Here is a 23,205-nt window from a genome sequence, read left to right on the forward strand (position 1 = left end):
TCACCCGAGGATATTTTTTCATTGATTTTCAGAGAGAGTGGGAGGGAGAGGTAGAAGCAGAGAGAAGCATTGATGTGAGAGATTAAAGGGCTACCCTCCCTCCAGTGACAGGTCAAGTGCGCAGAAATCCCAGCAATCAGATGTGAACTCTGACCCAGAAGGCAACCTGTCAGGGTGCAGAGCCTGCAGGACTAAGAGGATGTGGGGTGTATCACCAGGGCAGAGACGGAGAGGGAGTGGGGCAGCTGACTGAAGGAGGAACACTGTTGGAATCAAGGGAGGCCCAGAAGGGGGTGTCTACAGAACCCACAAAAATGCTCTAAGAGAAGCATCTTCAAACATTGGACCAGAGATCGCAAAGCCACTCTGAAACAGGGCCAGCAAATAAGAAGTCTCCTTCTCTTCTCATTCTCTGATTACAAAGGTCTCAGAATCTCTAGGCAGCAAGGTGGGGAAGAGCAGCAGGGAACAGAGAGAAATTTCACTTTCAGTCAGGTTTGGATAGTCTGTGGCTGGACAACTTTAACTGAATTGAGATTGTGATCACAAACTGAAGGCACCTTAGAACTTGTCTTTTTTCTATGAGTATCCAGGAAATCTTGGGATTTGACCGAATTTTTAAATAATGGCTGGAGGACATTTTCCACAAAACAAATGCAAAGGAACAATGAAAAGCCAACAAAACAACAATGCCACTGCTTTCTGAGTTCATCCCAAGATTCTTGCCTATGTGACGCAACAGTTACATAGCTAACATTTTGAGAAGTTACATGGGCCAAGAATTGATCTACACTTGGTATGCATACCTTAATTAAATCCTTATAACTCCACGAGTAGGCCCTATAATTAGCACCATTTTATCACTAAAGAAAACTAAGATCGGAGAAACCAAGATAGCGGCATAGGTAAACACCGGAGATTGCTGCCTCGCACAACCACTTCAAAAATACAACTAAAAGACGAAATGGACATCATCCAGAACCACAGGAAGGCTGGCTGAGTGGAAATTCAACAACTAGAAGGAAAGAGAAAAGCATACCGAGACTCAGAGGAGGTGCAGTGCGGAAGTAAAATACAAAGTTGCGGAGGTACATGCAGAGAGGGCTGGCGGCTGAGGACACGATTGTCTTTTTCAATCGGGAGGGAGTCTCAGGCTCTGAGCTCCAGTTCTGGGCAAGTCTCTGGGGACCCAGACTCATACAGGAGAAACGGGACTGTCTGGCATCCGTTGGAACTCGAGGGCAGCTTTCTCTCAAAGGCACTCACAGTGATTGCCGGGGCCTCTGAGGGCAGGACTGAGAGCAGCCATACTGCTTGCTCCGCCTGCCCTATTGATCCCCTGAGATCCCGCGCAGAGAACCCCAAACAAAAGGAATCCAAAGAGGACCACACCAAGACACATCATAATTAAAATGCCAAGACCAAAAGACAAAGAGAGAATCTTAAAAGCAGCAAGAGAAAGAAACTCAGTTACCTACAAGGGAATACCCATACGACTGTCAGCTGATTTCTCAACAGAAACTTTGCAGGCCAGAAGGGAGTGGCAAGAAATATTCAAAGTGATGAATGCCAAGAACCTACAACCAAGATTACTTTATCCAGCAAAGCTATCATTCAGAATTGAAGGTCAGATAAAGAGCTTCACAGATAAGAAAAAGCTAAAGGAGTTCATCACCACCAAACCAGTATTATATGAAATGATGAAAGGTATCCTTTAAGAAGAGGAAGAGGAAGAAAAAGGTAAAGATACAAATTATGAACAACAAATACACATCTATCAACAAGTGAACCTAAAAATCAAGTGAATAAATAATCTGATGAACAGAATATACTGGTGATTATAATAGAATCAGGGGCATAGAAAGGGAGTGGACTGACCATTCTTGGTGGGGAAAGGGGTGTGGGAGATGCGGGAAGAGACTGGACAAAAATCATGCACCTATGGATGAGGACAGTGGGGGGGGGGGTGAGGGCGGAGGGTGGGGTGGGAACCAGGAGGAGGGGAGTTATGGGGGGAAAAAAGAGGAACAAATGTAATAATCTGAACATTAAAGATTTAATTTTAAAAAAAAAGATTTAACAGTTAAAAACTGTCATCAAACCATAAAAAAAAAAAAAGAAAACTAAGATCCGGAGACATGAGATAACTTATCCAATATAACACACCTATTAAGTTCAAATTCAGGTCTATTTGAGTCCAAAACCCATGCTTGAACCATTATTCTGGTGAATTATTGGTAAACACTTTGGTAGAGAAAGGACTACTCTCAAATTATAAGGACTGGATTATCAAACAATTGTTAACATGACTATATTGCACATATTAAAAAATGTCAAAATACAATCTTTAAAATCAAAATGGCAATCGCAATCCTTGATACCTTTATTACCCAGGGCTTAGAGCAGCTAAAAGGTTTCGGCAACGTTATGTTGCATACAAATTACGGATTAAACATGTCTGTGGAGTGTCCCCATGTAATCGCCATAATATTCTATTATAGAATAACAGCACAGGTCCTGATCCCTAGCTCTTAGTAAACATGAGTAGCTGGAATCCATTGTTGTAAGGGCTTAGCATCCCCCACGCATGGTCTTGGCCTGAAAGCGAGTTTCCCAAAGCCAGACATCAATAGAAACTCCTTTGCTGAAGATTTGATTTTTATGAATTGGGATAAACGGAATGAGCATACAGTGCGCACAGTTATTAGGGAATGCTTTCATCTACTAAACTCGACTGGAGGAGGGAGAGAGTTATCCAAACAGCTCAGTTGTACATCTCTGCTAACTGTGACTTAATCCCAGTTCATAAAAGCACCTGTGTTATTTGTCATGGGTCTTAGTCCTGCCAAGTACACCAAACAATGCCAACCTCTGTGCAGGGGGCAGGGGGTGAGGGTTAAATGATATGTGTCAATCTCTAAAGGGATTAGGATGATGTCGGCTCATTTTTACAAACATCCTGGAATACATGTGGAATCTGCCTTCCCAGAAATGAAATTCTCCAGCACCATCTACCACCTCCACACCTCATGGCAGGCTTAACTCATCTCAGGGGACTGCGCTGTTCTTTTTCTCCTCTGCCTTCCCTGGAATGGATACCCCTTTCTTCCTTTTTTGGAAATAAAAAATGGATTGTGCTGCTCTAGCCGGTTTGGCTCGGCAGATAGAGCGTCAGATTGTGGACTGAAGGGTCCTGGGTTCGATTCTGGTCAAAGGCATATGCCCGGGTTGTGGACTCTATCCCCAGTAGGGGGCGTGCAGGAGGCAGCTGATCAATTATTCTCTCTCATCATTGATGTTTCTCTCTCTCTCTCCCTCTCCCTTCCTCTCTGAAATCAATAAAAAATATTTTTTTCTAAGTGGATTGTGCCCCTGAGGAGCTCTTAACAAATAGTTAGTTGCACAACTTCTTTTGGTTTCCTTTCACTGACATGTCAAAATGTAAATTATCTTTAATCCTAGGCTCAAGGCAACGGGGCATAAAAGATCATCTATTCTTCCCTTCACTGGTCTCCTCAGCTCACCCTCTTCCTTTTTTTTTCTTTTTTTAATCCTCACCTGAGGATATTTTTCCACTGATTTTGTTTTTAGAGAGGGTGGAAGGGAAGGAGGGAGAGAAACATCAATTGGTTGCTGCCTGCACGCACCCCGATGGGGTGCCGATGCTCTAACCACTGACCCACACCAGCCAGGGCGTGCCATCCTCTCCTGTTTCACTGTGATTCTATTCATCCTCTCTGCATTGCCTTATCCAGAGACAGGGGCAATCACCAAACTCTGTTTGTTATATTTCACATAACCAAGAATTAAAAGCATGTCTGAATGAAAAGCATTTTCTGGGACTAGGGAAAGATTGTTCTGCCTTCCACAGTGAAACAAAGGTTATGTTAAAATATATGCTGAATACAGTTTAAAAAACGAACCTAGATGTCTGTGAACTTAGCTAAGGAATCAGAATCTGAAAATATAGTTGCGTCTCCAAGAATTCAGAATCCTTGCCCTTCTCCGAGGTTGGCTGTGCAGATTTTGCGTGGCAGACAGTATGGTACAGATCCGGATCTCAGTTCTGCTTACCTCTTGCTTTGCAACAGACAACATCAGGCGGATAAAATGTAACTGAAACATAGTTTGGCTGGGAAAATACGACACGTTTTCCCAGGAAGTGGAGTGGGGAGAGGGGAAGGGGGGAAGGGCAGGTCCATGGCTTGATTCAGACAGCAGAGGGCGCAACTTACACATGTAAGTATAAAGGAGCCTTCCCTGGGAGCTGTAAGGGCTCCTGAGATTTTTGTCATAAATTTCACATTTTCGAAAGGCATATCCAAGCTCCCGGGGACAAAACTCTGCTGAAGTCACTCAGTTCTCTCCTCTTGATCAAGTAAGATTATTTTCTACTGCCCCCAGGTCCAGCCACTCAAACTGCCACTTCTCCACCCCTGGCTCCAGCATGGGAAAGAGAATGAAGATAAAACTCCTTCAAAAGAAACGGCTTTGCAGAAAGGGTGACCTGTATTCCCAAGCAGCCTTCATTTGTATTTACAGCGCATTAGCGTTGATCAAGGAATTCTAGGTGCAAATTTCTTCATTTAACAGACTCAGTCTGTTCAACTCTTGACACTGGGAATTGGGATTTCCCAGAACTATTAGCACTGCACAGTAGGCGCTCCACCCCGGCCAAGAATGGGGGATTAACAGGTATTTGTCTCAGCTAATTTCACTCTCTATACTGGGTCTATAGAGACTGGGGCTTCTTGGCGGAGTGTGTGCCACCCCACTAATTGGCTACGAATGTAACTACTCCAGCATGCCAATGGAGCACAGGGTAGCCCAGTCTTCAGAGGCTTGAGGCGAATGGATCCTTCCACTAGGCATTCAGGCAAGTTGAGGTTGCTGGGCAGCACTGCAATTGTAAACAGTTCATTTGCCAACTTTTGCTCCCGTTGACTATGAAACTCTTTCCCCTGTAGACCATGTCGGGATCCTTTGTAAAAATTATGCTCAATGACAAGTGCATCTGTGAAATCCTGTAGTAACAAAGAATTTCCATATATTCATTCTATTCAGGATGTATTAATAGAATCAAAGGTCCTAGAGGTAGCTCCCCTAAAACACAAAATTCCAAATCATATAAAATCATTATGCTCATCAGGATATTCACAGATTACGTAAATCATTTCTGGGAAGAAGACTGGAAATAAAGAGACAGTTGTGATTGTGAAACCCTATTCACATGCCCTATTCTTCCGCTTCCCTGGTGATAATCAGTCTCCTTTAATGATGGATCCTACCTCTAAAGCTTCTGATATAGGAATTGAAGAGTCAAATATTAAATATTATATGTATCTATTGCAACCTAAAAATTATCCCAAAGTTTGCAGCTGAATACAACAGACATTTATTATCTCACTAGAAGCCTCGTGCACGAAAATTCATGCACTCAGGAGGGGGATCCCTCAGCCTGGCCTGCGCTCTCTCGCAGTCTGGGACCCCTTGAGGGATGTCCAACTGATGGCTTAGGCCTGCTCCCCAGGGGATCGGGCCTAAGCTGGCAGTCAGACATCCCTCTGGCAGCCTGGGAGCCCTCAAGGATGTCCTACTAAGACAGTGATGGCGAACCTATGACACGCATGTCAGAGGTGACATGCCAACTCATTTTTTTGGTTGATTTTTCTTTGTTAAATGGCATTTAAATATATAAAATAAATATCAAAAATATAAGTCTTTGTTTTACTATGGTTGCAAATATCAAAAAATTTCTATATGTGACACAGCACCAGAGTTAAGATAGGGTTTTTCAAAATGCTGACACACCAAGCTCAAAAGGTTCGCCATCATTGTACTAAGACATCCTTAGTGCTGCCGTGGAGGTGGGAAAGGCTCCTGCCACTGCCACTGCGCTGGCCAGCCATGAGCCAGTTTCTGGCTGAGCAGCACTCCCCCTGTGGAAGCGCACTCAACACCAAGGGGCAGTTCCTGCATTGAGTGTCTGCCCCCTGGTGGTCAGTGCACATCATAGCGACTGGTTGTTCCAGTTGTTCTGACTTTAGGGTCAATTTGCATATTACCCTTTTATTATATAGGATAGTTTCTGTGGATCAAGAATCCAGAAGCGAAAGAAGTTACTCGGGAGCAACTAAGATGGCGGCATAGGTAAACACCGGGAAATTATCGCCTCACACAACAATTGAACATTACCGCAAAGGACTGAGCAAACATCATCCAGAACAACAGGAAGGCTGGCTGAGTGTAAAGTCCACAACTAGAAGGAAAGAAAAGCACGCTGAGAGCCAGAGGCGCTGCGGAGGTGAAGTGCAGAGGTACGGTGGCGCGCGCGTGCGAGGAAAGGGGGTGGCACCTGAGGACGCGGCTGACTTTTTGAATCACAAACTCCCGACTGCTCTGAACTCCGGTTCCGGGAAGTCTCTGGGGACCCAGGACTCATACGGGGAGAGGCTGGTCTATCCGGCAGTGAGCGAACTTGAGGGCGGCTTTCCCTCAGAGGTGCTTGCAGCCGTTACCGGAACACTGAGACGCGCGACTCCGGGCGGAGAATCGGCCATGGCCGCTTTCTCCGCCCTCTGACTCCCTGAGACCCCGCCCCACCCAGGCTGCGGCAGAGGCTTTTGCATGTGAATTATACCTAACTGCAGCCGAACCAGGCAGACCTGGAACTTCCAAGAGAAGGCCCAAGGCCCCGCAGCGGCTTGCATTGCTTCACAGCTGAGCCTCTTCGTGGCTCCTGCTGTGTGGCCTCAGGCAGAGGCTGAACTAGCACCTCCTTAGAACCAGGAGCCACTGTACCCAGTGGTCAGAGGGGGTCCATCCAGACTGCAACTCCTCAGATCCATAAGGGACGCACTCAGGGAGCAGACTCAGTGAGCACCAAAGCCCCACTGAAGCAAGTCTTGCCCCAGAAGGGTGTCTTCAGCACAGAAGTTCTCCCACTTTAGACACAGCTGATTCTCACAGCCAATTGGCCTGGAGGTCAATTCCTCCCAGTGATTCTACAACAACCAAGGCACCAAGAGTGCACCAAGAGTGTCCACCCCAGGTAACTGGGGAGGCTGAGCTACTGGGCCCTACAGGACACCTGGCGCACAGGGCCACTCTATCAACACAGGGAAGCTGCAAAAATGCGGAGACAAAGAAACAGGTCACAAATGGCAGAAATGGAGGAAAGCAAACGATTGGATATAGAGTTTAAGGCCACGGTTATAAGGTTTTTCAAGAATTTTATGGAAACCGCCGATAAATTTAATGAATCCCTCAATAAGTATAGGGAGACCATGGAGGACATGAAAAAGGACCAACTAGAAATTAAGCATACACTGACTGAAATAAAGAATAATTTACAGAGATCCAGCAGCAGAAAAGAGGATCCCAAGAATCAAGTCAAAGATTTGAAATACAAAGAAACAAAAAATACCCAACCGAAAAAGAAAAAAGAAAAGAGATTCCAAAAATATGAAGATAGTGTAAGGAACCTCTGGGACAACTTCAAGCGTACCAACATCAGAATTATAGGGGTACCAGAAGGAGAGAGAGGGCAAGATATTGAAAACCTTTTTGAAGAAATAATGACAGAAAACTTCCCCTACCTGGTGAAAGAAATGGACTTACAAGTCCAGGAAGCGCAGAGAACCCCAAACAAAAGGAATCCAAGGAGGACCACACCAAGACACATCATAATTAAAATGCCAAGAGCAAAAGATAAAGAGAGAATCTTAAAAGCAGCAAGAGAAAGACAGTCAGTTACCTACAAGGGAGTACCCATACGACTGTCAGCTGATTTCTCAACAGAAACCATGCAGGCCAGAAGAGACTGGCAAGAAATATTCAAAGTGATGAATAGCAAGAACCTGCAACCAAGATTACTTTATCCAGCAAAGCTATCATTCAGAATAGAAGGTCAGATAAAGAGCTTCACGGATAAGAAAAAGCTAAAGGAGTTCATCACCACCAAACCAGCATTATATGAAATGCTGAAAGGTATTCTTTAAGAAGAGGAAGAAGAAAAAGGAACTCTTACCACTTGCCACAGCAGGGATGGAACTTGAGAGCGGATAAATACCACAGGATCTCACTCATTTGTGGAATATAATGAACAACATAAGCTGATGAACAAGGACTGATCCAGAGACGGAGAGGCATTGATTGGACTGTCGGGACTTGGAGGGAAGGTAGGGGAGGGTGGGGGTAAGGGGGAAAGATCAACCAAAGGACTTATATGCAAGCATATAGGCCTAATCAATGGACATGGACAACGGGGGGTGAGGGCATGAGTGGGGGTGGGGGGGGTGGGGGGTAGAGGGTAACGTGGGGACAAGGACACATATGTAATATATTAATCAATAAAAATTAAAAAAAATAAATAAAAAATAAAAAGAATCCAGAAGCAACTTAGATGGGTGGTAATTGATTCAGCTTCTCATGAGGCTGCAAAGTGTGGGCCAGGGCTGCAGTCATCTCTAGGCTCGACTGGGGGAGAAGCCACATCAAAAATCAATTACATGGCTATTGGCAGGCCACAGAAGACCCCCTTCCAAGCTAACTAATGTGTGCCTCTCCTCAGGCTTCCCTCATAACATAGCAACTGGTCTCTCTCACATTGTAAATGTCTGTGTCCCCTCAAAATTCATAATTTGAAGCCCTGACCCCAGTATGGCTGTATTTGGATAAGGGACCTCAAAGAAAGTAACTAAGGATGAATGAGGTTATAAGGGTGGAGCCCTGATCCAACAGGATTAGCATCGTGATAAGAAGAGACACTAGCCTGGCCGTGTTGCTCAGTGGTTGAGCATTGGCCTATGAACCAGGAGGTCACAGTTGGATTCCCAGTCAGGGCACATGCCCGGGGCTGCATGCTCAGTCCCCAGTGGGGGGCGTGCAGGAGGCAGCTGATCGATGTTTCTCTCTCATCGATGTTTCTGACTCTCTATCCCTCTCCCTTCCTCTCTGTAAAAAAATCAATAAAATATATTTTTTAAAAAAAAAGAATAGAAGTGAGCACACAGCAAGATGCCAGCCTCCTACAAGCCAGGAAGTAGGCCCTCACTTAGAACTGACCAGCACCATGATCTGGGACTTCCAGCCTCCAGAATTGTGAAGAAAAAAAAACAAACAAACACCACAATTTCTGCTGTTTAAGCCACCCAGGCTGTGGTCTTCTGTTATGACAGCCCAAGCAAACTAATACACCCCAGAACAAGCAGTCCAAGAAAGAGAACCCTACGATGGAAGTCCCAATCTTTTCATAACCTCATATCAGAAGTGGCATCCCATCACTTCTGCCGTATTCTATTCATTATAAGCAAGCTGATAAGTCTAGCCACACTCAAAGACAGGGAACTCCACAAGGGCGTGGCTACCAGGAGGCAGAGATCATTGGGGGCCATTTGGAGGCTGCCTGCCACACTATAGAAGAGCCAATCTATTGAATAAAAATATATCTACAATTATACTATTATCATTGCATCTATTCCAATACAATCAGTGCATGTTATATTATTAGCATTTGCAAGAAGACAAAACTGGTTTTCAAATTATTGGTGCATTTGAAAGCTAGCTCAAAATTTGGGAGTCTTCTGCTTTATAATCCCATTCACACATGTGCCCTTTTGCACTCCTCTGAGTAAATGTGTGCATATTGATACCACTTCCTGAGCCACAAATGTTGCCAGTGGAATATGTGGTTCACCATTCCAAGCTTGCTTTCTGGGCTGTCTGCCATATCTGCCACCCAGTAGTAAACCTCTTATTACAAATCCCATTGTTCTATCAGATGGCTACACCATTGATTGATTAATTGAGCCCCTCTCAACACTGTCATAATGATAATAATAACAATAATACATTTCTGAATGTGTTTGCTTTTCCATGATGAACTGTAGTGGTTTCATTATCACTTAGCCACTACATAGACATTGGGACATACTATTGTACATCTCACCTTTATTCTTATATCTGTAATAAGACTTGAAAAAGAAACTTCTTCAAAGATGAACATTGGGGAAATAAAGTAAATAAGTGGTTTTATGAAATTTTTCTATGTCAGGTTCACTCTGTATTTTGTATATATTTCTTCTACAGAGGAGCTTCTTGATTATGGTTCCTGAATTTTCTTTGTTGTATGCATTAAAATGAGACTAAGTTTCTTACGGCATATTTAATGATTCTATTGCATCAAACTAATGTAAGTGTCCCATGTGTCATCTAGAATGCATTTGACAGCATCCATCACAATTTTAATATTTATCTCAGCATTTAAACATAATGTCAACATGATGGAATAATGAAATACTAAATTATTACTTAAAAGAAGGATTGCTGTTTGGAGTAATGAGATGGTATATGTACAAGCACCTGACACAGGAGCAGAGAGCTCAAAGTCATATTTCAAATAAAAGCTGGCTGACATTAAGTTCTGGGCATAAAATAAAGTGAAAACAAGAAGGAACTAAAGAAGAAGGGGAAAAAAAAGACAGAAAAAGAGGGTGAGGTTGACCCTACATGGCTCCAGAACTGGAAATAGCAAACAGGTTGTACTGACATGTAATCCTTCAGTCTCCCAATCCCATTAAAATACAAATCATTAACACTATGCAAATCAGCAACACAATCAAGATTCCCACAGTAATTTCTATTCCCACCTCTGCAGAGAGATCTAGTCTATTTAGTTGCACAGACAGAGGTTCCGGAAAATTTGATTAATTAGGGGAAAACATGATAGTCACAAAAGAAAACTTGCAGCTAACCCAAGTTCAGCTAGTCAAGGTTACAAAGAGGAGAAATCATGCAGGCTACTTAATCTTGTGTAATGAGAATTCCACTCCACAACCACCAATGTACTTCTGATTCTAGCAAACCAACTTATAACACTAGGTCATGGGGTAAGGCAGGCATAATGAGGGATTTGAATGTTTTGCTGTTTTTTATGGGGTTTTTAGCATTTCTACAGAAAGGTAACCCCACAAAACAGTCATACATAGTGGAGTGAGATGAGGGTGAGACAGTCACACCATCCTCTCCTATAAAAACCAGTACCAATAGCTTTCAACTCAAAACCCTGGTGATTCAAATGGAGAGAAAATTCCTGTTTTAACTTACTAGTCCTACCCAAGATTTCTACAGAACAGTCAAATTTCAAAATAATGGAGAAAACTGAAAATAATATTCCATTTTGAAAAAATACGTAGTAAATGTAAATTAAAATTAAAATAATATTTTCAGTAAATAGGTGTGATTTTTTAAAAAAATATTTTACAAATTTGTCTATTTTGAAATAGTCATAATTTACCGAAATTGCAAAAATAGTACAGAGGTCCATCCCATGTCCCCTATACCCAGATTTTCCCAATGGTTACAACCTACATAACCACAGAACACTATTAAAACCAGGAAATAGACGTTGGTTCAATGTGTGTGTGCATAGTTCTATACCATTTTATCACACGAGGAGATATGTGTAACCATCACTGTAACTAAGATACACAACTATTCCTTCACCACACAGACTCCATCATGCTACCTCTTTAGTCACACCCACACCACCACCCCTAACCCTTAGCAGCCACTTACTTGTTTTCCAGCAATTTAAGTATACCATTTTGCAAATGTTATATAAATGGAATCATACAGAATGTGACCTTTTCAGATTGGCTTTTTTCACTCAGCATAATGCCCTTGATGTCAATGAAAGTTGTTACATGCATAAATAAAAATGTAGTGGTTGCTCTAGGTATTGCATTAGGCATTCATAACTCATCACAGTTTATTGGTGTTGAAATGTTACCAGTACAAGTGAAATGTAGAAGCCTTACTTCCCTTTAAGTCCCTATACCCTACTCCATTTATAATATAATTGTCTTAACTATTTCTTCCGCATACATTGAGAACATCAAAAATGTTATCTTTTCACTCCAACTGCCAAATATTTAAAAACTCAAGAGGTCTATTATATGCACCCATATTTGCTCTTTTCTTTGTTCTTCCTTCTTTCCTAGTGCTTCAAGATTATTTCATTTCCTTTCAATTTCAAGAATTTTCTTTAAACATTTTTTATTGTTTTTATTAATTGCTCTTTTTTTAGAGAGCAAGAAGGAGGGAGGGAGAGAGGGAGGGAGGGGGAGAGAGAGAGAGAGAGAGAGAGAGAGAGAGAGAGAGAGAGAGAGGGAAGAGAGAGAGAGAGAGAGAGAGAGAGAGAGAGAGAGAGAGAGAGAGAGAGAGAGAAAGATTGATGCAAAAAAGAAGAAAAAGAAACATTGATGTGAGAGCAGAACATCGATCAGCTGCCTCCTGCACCATCCCTACTGGGGATTGAGCCAGCAACCTGGGCATGTGCCCTGACTAGGAATCTAACTGGCAACCTTTCTATGCACAGGACAAGCCCAACCAACTGAGCCACACCAGCCAGGTCTAAACATCTTTTTACAGATAAGACTGCTGAGGAAAAAAAAATATTTTCATTTTTCTTAGTCTGAGAATGTCTTTATTTCCCTTTTATTCCTGAAGGAATTTCACTAATGAATTTGTGTTTGGCCCCAGCTGGTTTGGCTCAGTGGATACAGCATCGGCCTGCAGACTGAAGGGTCCCAGGTTCGATTTTGGTCAAGGGCACAGGCCCGGGTTGTGGGCTCAATCCTCAGTGGGGGGCGTGCGGGAGGCAACCAATCAATGATTCTCTCTCAACATTGATGTTTCGATCTCTCTCCTTCTCCCTTCCTCTCTGACATCAATAAAAATATATTTTAAGAAAAAGAATTTGTGGTTGACATTTTTTTCTTTCAGCACTTGAAAATTTTTATGCCACTTCTTTCTAGCCTTCCATGATTTCTGAGGAGAAATTTCCTGTCATACAAATTATTTTCCCCTGTACAGGCATGTCTCATTTTATTGTGCTCCACTTTATGGCATTTCACAGTTATTACTTTTTTTACAAATTGATGGCAAGACTTTCCACCAGCAAAAAGATTACAACTCACTTTATTGTGATACAGGTTTTAACGTGGAACCAGACCCACAACATTTCAAAGTCTGTCTGTAGATAATGTATCATTTCTCTCTGGCTACTTTCAAAATATTTTCTTCATCTTTATGTTTCTCAAGTTTGATTATGATGTGTCTTGGCATGGATTTCTTTGGGTTTATCTTGAGTTTCTCTCAGCTTCTCAAAACTAGAGGTTTATATTTTGCCAAATTTAGTAAATTTTTAGGCGTTTCTTTGAATACCTTTTCAGCCCCACCCTCTTTCTTTTCCCCTTCTGTGATTTCAACCACACAAATGTTACAGCTCTTGTTAGAGTCCCACAGATCTCTTAGTCTCTGCTCAATTTTTTTTTCCAGTCTATTTTCTCTTTGTTGTCCAGACTGAGTAATTTTTATGGTTCTATCTTCAAGTCTATTGATTCTTTCCTCTTTCCTCTCCACTCTACTCAGGTTTTTTCTGTTATTTTATTATTCAAATCTAAAATACCCATTTGATTCTTCTTTATACTTATAGAATATATTTCTTCTTAATGGATTTGCTGAAACCAAAAATAACTATCTCAACCATCTGGGTCTCAAACAGGAAAAGACTTGCTTGTTTTAGCCAAAAGCAAAGGACAGCACAATAGCAAATATAAATGTCATAGTGTTAACTGAGATAGTAAAGGGTGTCCCAAAATTCACGCAAGAAGTAATTTTGATAGAAAACACAGGTTTATAATTAAAAATTGTAAATTTTTTATTGATTCGTAAAGTATACAGTATAGGGTTATGTATGGAATAGGATATTGGGTAAATGGCCTCCATGGCTTTGCTGGAACATACACACTCTTTTGTTGAAATTTTCCATGACCGAAATGCAGCTGCTCAGGCAATAACAGTTAATGATAATCCAGTTTTTTGTGCAATTTCAGTTAATATCACAAGCAGATGTGGAGACTGAATTAATGCATCATCTGAGAAACAGGGACATAATACAACCCTGTGCTTTACTTTATGCTAAGACCCCTTCCCATCATTTGATATTAAACCACATAAAATGAATTGAGGAACTTTCCCACTATTTCTAGTCTCTAAAACAGTTTTTATAAGGTAGCGTTATGTGTTTCTCTAAATTTTGGTAGACCTCACTTGGGTGCGTTTGGTTTGGTAGAAAGGAGAGGCTATTTGGGAGAATTTTATGGGCAATTTTTGATTAGTTAGTAAATCCCTTTAATGAATATGAGATTATACATGCATGTTTGGTATTTCCTTTAGAGTCAATTTTGATCATTTGTATTTTTTAATAAAATTTGCAATTTCGCCCAAGTTTTTGAAATGTAATATCTCAATGAATATATTATATATATGTATGTATATGTATATATATATGTATGTGTGTGTATGTATATATATATGTGTGTGTGTATATACATATATATATATATATATATATATATATATATATATATATATATACTAAAAGTAGAGGAGAAAAAGTCCTATAACACCAAAGAATAGGCATGATAAACCTAAACTGGGAGACTACCTGCTAAAATAAAATATTTAATAGGACAAGTGTCTAAAAAAATCACCCATCATACAAAGAACTAGTAAAAGCACAATTTGATTGAGGGAAGACAATTAATACCAACACCAAAACAAATCAGATAATGGCATTATCTGACAAGAATTTTAAAGCATCCATATTAAAACTATTTCAACAAACTATTACATATTCTTTTTCTTAACATATTCTTTTGAAACAAATGAAAAAGAAAATCTCAGTAAAAGAAATAGATTTTTAAAAACCAAGTGGGAATTATACATCTGGAAAACACAATAACCAAAATTTAAAATAATCAATGGGCTCAACCAAAAAATAGAACACAAAAGAACCAGAGAACTTGAGATTACATTGTGGAATTCACTCAATTTACATGAGGAAAAAAAAATTAACAGAGCCTCAGGGACCTGTGGAACCATAAGAAAAAGATAATATTCCCATCATTGAAGTCCTGAAGAAAGGAGAAAAGTCCAAAAGGAGAACATGAGGCTGAAAGAGTATTCAAATAAGTAATAGTTAAAAACTTCCCAGATTTGGGGAAAGACATAAACCTAGAGATTCAAGGCTGAGCAAACCTCTAATAAGATAAACCCAAATAAATCATTATTAAACTTCGAAAACCTAAGGACAAAGAAATCATTTGGAAATCAGCCAAAGACAAACAATAGGAGTAAATCAATGCAAATGGCGACAGATTTCTCATCTGAATCCATGGAGACCAAAAGGAAGTGGCATAACATTTTCCAAGTGATGGAAGTGAAGAAATGTCAACCATGAATTCTCTATCTGGTGAAACTATCCTTAAGAATGAATGGGAGAGAACCAAGATGGCGGCATAGGTTAACGCTGGAGATGGCTGCCTTGAACAACCAAATCAAAACACACCTAAAAGACAGAACAGACATCATCCAGAACCACAGGAAGGCTGGCTGAATGGAAATTCTACAACTAGGAGGAAAGAGAATATCATACCCAGACTCAGAGGAGGCGCAGTGCTGAAGTGAAATACTCAGGTATGGAGTGCGTGCACGGAGCGGGCTGGCGGCGGAGGGCGCGGTTGGTGCTTTCAATTGGGAGGGAGTCTCAGATTCTGAGCTCCAGATCTGGGCGAGTCTCTAGGGACCCAGACTCAAACGGGAGAAGTGGGACTGTCTGGCTTCAGTCGGAACTCGAAGGCAGCTTTCTCTCCGAGGTTTGCAGCGGTTGCTGGGACTCTGTGAGGCAGAGCCCCTAGGGACGGAACTGAGAGCCGCCATAACTGCTCTCTCCGGCCCACCCTGTTGATCCCGAGCCCGAGCGACCCACCCGCCCCGCCCAAGCCCTGCGCAGAGCCATTTGCCAGATAGCCTCAGGCAAAGGCTAGATTAGCACCTCCCTAGAGGACAGAAGTTTTCCCACTGCAGACACAGCTGATTCTCACAGCCAGCTGGCCTGGAGGTCAAATCCCCCTAGTATTAACTACAACAATTAAGGCTTAACTACAGGAGGACTGCACACAAAGACCACTAGGGGGTGCACCAAGAAAACATAACAAAATGTGGAGACAAAGAAACAGGACAAAACTGTCAGTGGAGAATATTCAGTTCAGAACCACACTTTTAAGGTCTCTCAAGAACTGTCTAGAAGCCATTGATAAACTTAATGAGATCCTCAACAAATCTAATGAGACCCTCGATGTTATGATAAAGAACCAACTAGAAATTAAACATACACAGACTGAAATAATGAATATTATACAGACTCCCAACAGCAGACCAGAGGACCGCAAGAATCAAGGCAAAGATTTGAAATGCGAAGAAGCTAAAAACACCCAACCAGAAAAGCAAAATGAAAAAAGAATCCGAAAATACGAAGGTAGTGTAAGGAGCCTCTGGGACAGCTTCAAGCGTAACAACATCAGAATTATAGGGGTGCCAGAAGATGAGAGAGAGCAAGATATTGAAAACCTATTTGAAGAAATAATGACAGAAAACTTCCCCTACCAGGTGAAAGAAATAGACTTACAAGTCCAGGAAGCACGGAGAACCCCAAACAAAAGGAATCCAAAGAGGACCACACCAAGACACATCATAATTAAAATGCCAAGAGCAAAAGACAAAGAGAGACTCTTAAGAGCAGCAAGAGAAACTCAGTTACCTACAAGGGAATACCCATTCGACTGTCAGCTGATTTCTCAACAGAAACTTTGCAGGCCAGAAGGGAGTGGCAAGAAATATTCAAAGTGATGAATGCCAAGAACCTACAACCAAGATTACTTTATCCAGCAAAGCTATCATTTAGAACTGAAGGTCAGATAAAGAGCTTCACAGATAAGGAAAAGCTAAAGGAGTTCATTACCATCCAAACCAGTATTATATGAAATGCTGAAAGGTATCCTTTAAGAAGAGGAAGAAGAAAAAGGTAAAGATACAAATTATGAACAACAAACATGCATCTATCAACAAGTGAATCTAAGAATCAAGTGAATAAATAATCTGGTGATCATAATAGAATCAGGGACATAGAAAGGGAATGGACTGACTATTCTTGGGGGGGAAAGGGGTGTGGGAGATGCGGGAAGAGACTGGACAAAAATCGTGCACTGCCGAAACCGGTTTGGCTCAGTGGATAGAGCGTCGGCCTGCGGACTGAAGGGTCCCAGGTTCGATTCCGGTCAAGGGCATGTACCTGGGTTGCGGGCACATCCCCGGTAGGAGATGTGCAGAGGCAGCTGATGGATGTTTCTCTCTCATCGATGTTTCTAACTCTCTGTCTCTCTCCCTTCCTCTCTGTAAAAAATCAATAAAATATATTTTTTAAAAAAATCGTGCACCTATGGATGAGGACAGTGGGTGGGGAGTGAGGGCGGAGGGTGGGGCGGGAACTGGGAGGAGGGGAGTTATGGGGGGAAAAAAGAGGAACAAATGTAATAATCTGAACAATAAAGATTGAATTAAGGAAAAAAAAAGAATGAATGGGAAATAAAGACATTCGCAGATGAAGGGACTAAAAGAATGGTCACTAATTAACTTACCATTAAAGAATAGCTAAAGGTGGGGGGGGGAGAGACATATGTAATACTTTAAACAATAAAGAATTTAAATTTTTAAAAAATCCAGTGAGGAGGAGGGAAATAAAGGCGGTGGGGAATGGGAGATATCTGTAACACCTTTCGCGTGGGGAGCCTAATCTGGGGTGCCAGTCCGCCTGCAGCTCAAGCGCCCCTTCCTTTTGTCACCTGGAGATAACTGCAGGCCCTCGTGGCTGGCGTTTACCTGCAGACCCTGGGCAAGCCAGTGATGGAGCACTGGGGGATCTCCTACATGCACACGCTGGTGGGTTGCTGCTGCCTCCAAAGGTTGGTTTCCAGCTCAATCCTCGGTAGGAAGTGTGTGGGGGGGGGGGGGGGAGAGCGAATGGATGTTTCTATCTCTCTCTCCCTCTCCCTTCTTCTTTCTCTAAAATCAATAAAAACTTATTTTTAAGAATAATGGCTAAAGGAACTTGTCCAAACAGAAAGAAAATGATTATTTAGAAGTGTGTTAATTTCCAAGTGATCAGAGAGGACGTAAAAAATGAAGTAAATTACACATAGAATTGAATAAAAATGAAAATAAAACATAAAATATGTGGGAATACAGCTAAAGGAGTGCTGAGAGGGAAGTTTATAGCACCAAATGCTTACATTAGAAAAGAAATAAAAGGTCTCAAAACAATCATCTAAGCTTCTACCTCAAAAAATTTTATAAAAAGCAAAATAAACTCAAAGTAAGCAGAGGATCATAGAGATAAGAAATCAATAAAATTAATGCCCTAGCTTGTTTGGCTCAGTGGATAGAGTGTGGGCCTGTGGACCAAAGGGTCCTGGGTTCAATTCCGATCAAGGGCACATGCCAGGGTTGCGGGTTCTATCCCCAGTGGGGGGCATGCAGGAGGCAGCCAATCAATGATTCCCTCTCATCATGGATGTTTCTATCTCTCTTTCCCTCTCCCTTCCTCTCTGAAATCAATAAAAATATATTCTTTTAAAAAATAAATCAATAAAATTAAAAACAAAAAAATAAAGAAAAGCAGTGAAACAAAAAGCTGATTCTTTAAAAAATTCAATAAAATGGATAAACCTTTAGCAAAACTGACGAAAATTAAAACACAGACGACATATTACCAGTTTCAAGAATGAAATGGGATATCACTCAAAATTCTGAAGCTATTAAAAGGATAAGAGCACTGACCGGGTAGCTCAGTTGGTCAGAGCATCAGCTATGCCAAGGTTGTGGGTTCATATAAGAATGAACTAGTGCTAGCTGTGGCACTACACGCAGACGACCATGTCTGGGGCAGCAGCTGCAGCCAGACCCCAAGCCGGGTCATCCCCACCACTCACCGGTAGTCCTCAGTGACACCGTGCAGCTCCCGCCGGGGACTACAGCATCACCACCACCACCACCACCACCCGCAACCCCCCCCCAGCCCCCCCACCCCCTGGCAGCACGCTCTTCAGCACCACCCCGGGAGGTACCAGGATCGATCATCTATGACCATAAGTTCCTGATGGAGTGTCGGAATTCACCTGTGACCAAAACACCCCCACGGGGCCTGCCCACCATTCCAGGGGTCACTAGCCCTGTAAGTGATGTGCCCCCGACTGAAGCCAGCCAGAACCACCTGCAGAACAGCCCTGAAGATAATCCAGCAGGCGGTGAAGAGTCACAGTTTGAGATGGACATTTAAAGGACCAGCCATCAGATGGAGCAATGCCTCTGGGCCTCTCTGGCCCTTCTCCGGAGAAAAGTCACACCGCCAGTTATCATCCTGGGCAGGCACTAGGTGTGGGGTCGACCACCCCAGTCCTCTGCTCCCTCAGTCAGGGCACCAGTCCCCCCTTCCTCTTGGTGAACACCAGCAGATACCTTTTTGCGCCTCCATTCATGCAAGAGCTGGCACCCCAGGGGGAGTGAGTGACTCTCAAGAGCACACACCGTGCAGCCTGGGGCCAGGAAGTGGACTTGGAGGAACCCTTCTGAATGACCACCCCGCTCTCTTCTGCTGAGGGCACACCACCCCTTCCTTAAGTTGGTGTGCTTGGGGAAGTCCCCCTCCCCTATTTCTTCAACAGAGGAAATAAAAGCCACCTTTGCCCTGGGCCAAAAAAAAAAAAAAGAATGAACTAGTGAATGCATAAATAAGTGGAACAACAAATTGATGTTTCTCTCTCTCCCTTCCAAATAAATAAATTTTAAAAAAAGTTTTTAAAAGATAAAAGAATATGATGAACAACTTTAAACTCATAAATTTGAAAAAGAAAAGATATACCAATTCCTTGAAAATCATTAACTACCAGAGCTCAACCAAGACAAAATAGATAAGCTAAATAGTCCTGTATCAAAGAAATTAAACTCATAATTTAAAATCTTCCCCCAAATAAATCTCCATGCCCAAATGGTTTTACTGGAGAATTTTACCAAACATCTTTTTTTTTTTAATTTGAGAGAGAGAGAGAGAGAGGAAGGGAGAGGGGTGTGGGGCCCTGACCAGAGATCAAACCCCCAACCCTTGGCATATTGGGACAACACTCTAACCAATTTAGTCACCTGGCCAGGGCCTCTACCAAACTTTTGAAGAAAAAAAAACAACACAAAATCTACACAATCTCATCCTGAAAATAAAATAAGGCATACTTCCCAACTCCACTTTATGAGGCCAGTATAACCCAATGCCAAAATTAGATAAAATACAAAAAAAAACCAACCCTACAGATCAGTGTCTCTTATGGAAGATAAAAAGCTAAGAACATGGAAAGAACATGGAAGATAAAAAGGGAGAGCAGAGAACTATAGAACCCCTTGGCACCAGTTAAGAGAGAAGATTAAAAAAGAAGAAAGAGATATGGAATGAGATATCCAAAGAAGAGAGAGACTGAGAGAGAAACAGAGGGAATGGTGCACACTCATAGATAGAGAAAAAAGATTCAGAGGGAGAGGGAGCCCAAAAGATAGAGAATGAGACACACTGCAAACAGATTAGTGAGCAGGGGATATCCCAAAATAGTTAAGAACCACAGAGACCTAAATGAAGCAATTAAACTGAGACTTAGAGAGACGCCTCAAATGCATAGAAGTTCCAATCTCTAGTGTATAGAAAAGTATACAGGACTGGAAGGGGGGAAAAATTCTGCAACAAGCCACAGACATGGACTTCAGAAGCTCCCCAACCCTCTTGGTTTGTAACTTTTTAAGCTATAAAATGGAGACAAAGCAGATGTCCTGTAAGTTCCCTTCCAGCTCCAAGAATTTATCAAGATATGGTAAACTTTCTTGGCATTTATCATTTCTAAATTAAGGGCTTATCCTAAGATTCAGCCTGTGAGTAAGGAACCCCTCATCCCAGACCTACACTGTTCATGGAAAAGTGAAAAGATGCCAAAATGTATTTAAGTAAGCTCTCATCTTTAGTTTAAAAAGTTTATGAGAGACAAAGGTCCATATTATTCTAGACTGATGGGAACAGCTAATTTGTAACCTTCCCCCACAACAGGCTTTAAATAAATCCCTTAAGTTTTTTTTTAAATCACATGAACTTAAAGAATATTAGAACTATTATACTTCCATTTCTCGAACTGAATTTTCTTCTGCAGCTAATGTACTCCTAGTTTAATTTTCCCTTTTATTTCTACTTTTATTCTAATCTTGCTGAACATTTCAAGAAAGACTTCAACACCAAAGACACTCAAAATAAAATGTTGCTGAACCAAAGCAGTGAATCTGCCTCCCACGTACACATGCACATGGACATATGCACAAGCTCTCCCAGCCTAAATATATAAAAACCTTGTGAGAACTGGAGACCCATTCAGGGGCATGCCCACCCTAGGGACGAAAGCCACAATCCCAAACCCTGGGCATTGGAGAGCTTCTTTTCCAAGTAGCAGTGCTAATTAGTGCTAAAAATACTCAAAGCTCAAATACTCAAACACATGCCCTAAATACACATACATTGAGCTAGTAAACATCACCTCATAAAACCAAGTGAAAAAGAAATGTCCCTCCCCTATTGTACTCACACACCTCAGGCTCAGGACACTTTTGTTGATTTCTCTTTGCAACCGAAGGTGTCCTTGATGTTGATTTTAACTTGGCTTATTTGGATTAAAGTGTGGCAGAGAAGGCTCTGAGGGAAAACATCCAGCTCAAAATATTCCCTGCACTGTAACTAGACATGCTCCTGCTTACAGAAATACTTACCTTTTCACAGCAATCATCTCATCTCCCAGCACGCATATGGACAAATCATCTTCATGGCACTCTATAAACCGGCATCCCATTCTGTGGCCCCTCACTGCTTTTCAGAGGAAACGAAGTAATGGATGTGAAATCTACCAGTTGCCTCCAGGCCTCCAAACATATCTATTTACAGCCACACATATCCTTGCAACTCTATCCCTCCTACCTCTTCTCCTCTATCCATATTGGTATATTCCTTTTATTATACCTCCTCTCTTGAATTTTACATCTCTGTTTCTCTACTGGTTCTTTCTGTTCAGGTTATATAGTGTGTTCCAATTTCCTCCCATACTATAAATCAGTGGTTCTCAAAGTGTAGTCCTAGAACCCTTGCAGGAGGTCCCGAAGGCTCCTTCAGGGTCTTTCTTTTACTAACTACACTTGCAATGAAGGTGAGATTTTTCTTATTTGCTTCCACCAAGGCAACAGACTGCAACATATTGGATACAGAAGCAGATGTGAGAATCTAATTGGTTTTTACCAAGTCAAACATTAGAGAGAAGTGCAAAAATGAAAAACCGGGCCACTCTTTCCATTAAATTTTTGTTTTGAAAAAGTTATTTTTCTTAAAAAATATATGTTAAGAAATAATGGATGCCCTAGACTGTTTATCTCAGTGGATAGAGCATCAGCCTGTGGATCAAAGGGTCCGGGTTTGTTTCTGGCCACAGGCACATACGTCGGTTGCAGGCTCCTCCCCGGCCCAGGCTCTGGTCAGGGCACTACAGGAGGCAACCAACCAATGTGTTTCTCTCACATCAATGTTTCTCTCTGTCTTTCCCTCTCTCCCACTCTCTCTAAAAATCAATGGGAAAATATCCTCAGGTGAGGATTAACAAAAAACAAAAAGAAATAATGGGTTCACTACTATTATTTTAAATGACTACTTCTATATTTTCTATGTTAATATGCAATACGGTAAATATTAAATGACATAAACAAAAGCTCTTTGGGGCCCTCACTAACTTTTTAAGAGTAGAAAGGGACCCTGAGAGCAAAAGATTTAAGAACTATTATAAATCATTTTCTGAATCCTGTTACTCACTCAGGAAACTGGTCTTTGTCTCCTTGCCTTTGCTACCAACAGGGAGTCACACATTCCTTGTTCCCATTTCCTCAGCCCCAGCTATCTCCTCACACCCCTGGAATCCACCTTCTGCTTCTCATCACTCCACTAAACCTGTTCTGACCACGGTCACTGGTGATTTCCTTTTGTAAGAATTTTTATCAAATTCTCTTATGATTCCAAAAGTAAGACATGCTCATTGTAGGACATTTGGAAAATGTAGAGAAGCAAAAACAAACCAAAAAAGCAATAAAAAATCACCTCTGATCGCCCTGACTGGTTTGGCTCAGTGGATAGAGCGTCAGCCTGGGGACTAAGGGGTACCGGCTTGGATTCTGGTTGGGGGCACA

At 41.8% G+C, this 23,205-nt stretch overlaps 1 pseudogene; it reads left to right on the forward strand.

Moving 5' to 3' along the window:
- LOC118653608 overlaps positions 1-19,286 on the forward strand; it is a 37,890-nt pseudogene extending 18,604 nt beyond the window's left edge.
- The last annotated feature ends 3,919 nt before the right edge of the window (positions 19,287-23,205 follow it).

The sequence above is a fragment of the Myotis myotis genome, unplaced genomic scaffold (assembly GCF_014108235.1).
Source record: "Myotis myotis isolate mMyoMyo1 unplaced genomic scaffold, mMyoMyo1.p scaffold_m19_p_4, whole genome shotgun sequence".
In the NCBI taxonomy this organism is placed as follows: domain Eukaryota; kingdom Metazoa; phylum Chordata; class Mammalia; order Chiroptera; family Vespertilionidae; genus Myotis; species Myotis myotis.